The sequence below is a fragment of the Podarcis pityusensis genome, assembly GCF_964106645.2.
Source record: "Podarcis pityusensis genome assembly, chromosome: 10".
NCBI classification, from domain to species: Eukaryota; Metazoa; Chordata; class Lepidosauria; order Squamata; family Lacertidae; genus Podarcis; species Podarcis pityusensis.
This window is the reverse complement of record NC_138035.1, coordinates 42,287,065-42,289,791: the sequence shown is the minus strand read 5'-3', so window position 1 is coordinate 42,289,791 and position 2,727 is coordinate 42,287,065. Positions and strand designations below refer to the sequence as shown.

General features: G+C 40.4%; 1 protein-coding gene across 3 annotated transcripts in view; it reads right to left on the bottom strand.

Annotated features, from left to right (window-relative positions):
- The window catches only part of PAWR (pro-apoptotic WT1 regulator), a 58,331-nt gene that overhangs the window by 31,761 nt on the left and 23,843 nt on the right, over window positions 1-2,727 (bottom strand). The window lies entirely within an intron of this gene.

The following is a 2,727-nucleotide window of genomic DNA, read 5'->3' as shown; positions in this document are numbered from 1 at the left end:
CATGGCTTCATTCTCAACATTCCACTAAAGAAGCTTCTTCTAAAATTGGGAGGGAGGAGAAAAATGCCCAATGACCCAGAAATCTAGTCATGCTACAAACCACTAACAAAAGGCTAAAAGAATACAAAGGGTGGAAATAGATGTCGTGTCTTGCAACGTAGCCCCTGTCCCCTATTATACCCACAGTGCATTCAGTTTTGTTATCAATATGCTCACTGTTTGTGATCATTACCTTTATGATCGTTGCCTTTGCTGCCTGAAATCCTGAGTGTCTAAATACTTATTGACATATACGTTTAGGAATTCCTAACACTACTTAAAAAACCAAAGGTTCTGAAAATTAAATTACCCTGAAGGAATAAAGAAGAATGGGTCAACTAAAGCTTATAAAAGTAAACATTAAGTGAAAAATAATGTTGTTGCTGTTTTAAATATCCCTATAACGTCACACATCATGCAAGTATACAGTACTAGTTCTTTGCTAGTTTAATGCAAATTTTTCATGATTCATTCGTTCATTTAATTTTCTACAATTAAGGTGTAAAAAGTTGTTAAATTATTTCTTGATTTCCAAAAACTGGCTGAAATAATAAACTGACGATGGCATCCAATGCACCTTGTTCCATTAGTGGTAAATTCTTGTGCTAATGATGCGACATTGGATTCAATCCGTATTAGTTTATGCAGGCAACAGACTTGCAGTTCTAGATACCACTGAATAGAATATACTTTCCAACCCAGGCTCAAACAGCACAACAGACTTCTCAATTATAATTTGCAGCTGCAACCTATACCTACTCACATGGATGTAAATGTCATTGAATTCAATGGGTGATACTCAATGTTGTGTGGGCAGATGCAAGCTCAAACAATTAACCTTTCCCTCTCATGAAGTCCTCAGTTCTCTTTTTCCTCCCCATCTTTGGGTGGTTCTGGGACTTCCAGGGTGAGGAGGCAAGAGAAAGATTCCTTGTCTGAAAATCATCTTTCACTAACACAGTGCTGGATATCAGCCAGTGGGATTACTTCTGAGTAGAGATGTACAGGATTGCACTCTTACTGACTTTCAAAATATCTAATGTTATTTCTCTAGCATTCCACCACTATACGACAGCCATTAATTAAGTTCCAATTCTGTAAAAGTGGTTAATGTAATGGGTTATGTACAATTCAGTCAGCCTTCTTTCAAGTCCTGCATCCCCATTATACATACCGTATTTACTTGAATCTAATGCTCACCTTTTTTGGCCAAATTATATTGTGAAAATTAAGGTGTGCATTAGATTCGAAGGTACATTTACATTTGCCAGCAAATACTTCTTTTGGTTTACGCAAAATTAATGATTTACATTACATACACTGGTGTTCAAAGTGAAAGAACAGCAAAATTCACAACCAATTGAAATAAAAACAGCAGCAAAATCTAAGACACTATAGCTAAAGAAGACCACTGAAATTGAGCAAGATTGAAGCCTCCGCTCACCAGCTGGTGCAGGAAGGATGCATTCCTGCTGGCTGCAGTAAACTGTTTAACCAGCATGTTGTACACAGGGAACACACTGTGGAAGCAAGCCCCCAAAAGATTTTTTTAAAGTGTCCCAGGGCAGGAAGAGGACACCTAACCCAGGACCATCATTTCCTTCCCCCCTCACCCTCCCAATAATAGAGGTTTTCAAAAGCCATAATTAAACATTATTATTTGGGGCAAGATTCTGGTTGAGTCTTCCCCAAGTTGGGTTGGGGGAAGGCATGCATAGACCTATAAATTAACACATTACATTATCCATTTATGAACCTCAGTTTTGGTTTCTTAGAATTCTCATGAGCAATATTGGGTAATTTCCACTAGTTTTGTGGGATGTAATCCACTGGAGCAGTCAAGTACAACATTCCTTGTTTGCCTAGAGAGGACATAGACAGGGGGATGTTGATCCAGCCAGTTGAACTTCCTGTTACACCTGCTCTGGAGACCCTCCCCCTGCAGGTGACCAGTAGGTGGGCATGACCCTTGCAGATCCCACAAAAGGTCCAGTCACGCAACCATTTCTCTCTTTTGATGCCATTTTTTCTCTTGGACTGCACTGCTGGCTCCCAGGCAGCAGCACATGGGCCCATCCTCATAAAATATGTTTAAGCCACACTCTTATCTGTAACTACAAGCTAAAGCCTGCCTTCAGGGATCATACTCTGAACTGAATGCAAGTAAACTTATTACTTTTAAGGAAGACTCTTGTGTCTTTATTCTTTTAGGAGGGAATCAAAGGGGTCTTACCAGGAATACACATCAATCTGGGGATGCCAGATTGGATTGCTTAACTAAAGTGATTCAAACGAATCTGCAACTAGCTTCTTGTTGTGTATAACGGGGAATGAACTCTGCTATATATGTGTGACTCATTAGCATGAGTTAGGAAAGATAATATTTAATCAATATATCCTCTTCTACTATCCAGTAGAGAGCCAGTGTGGTGTAGTGGTTAAGAGCGGTAGATTCATAATCTGGGGAACCGGGTTCGCGTCTCTGCTCCTCCGCATGCAGCTGCTGGGTGACCTTGGGCCAGTCACACTTCTCTGAAGTCTCTCAGCCCCACTCACCTCACAGAGTGTTTCTTGTGGGGGAGGAGGGGAAAGGAGAATGTTAGCCGCTTTGAGACTCCTGAAGGGGAGTGAAAGGCGGGATATCAAATCCAAACTCTTCTTCTTCTTCTTCCACAAAATTCCCAGTTT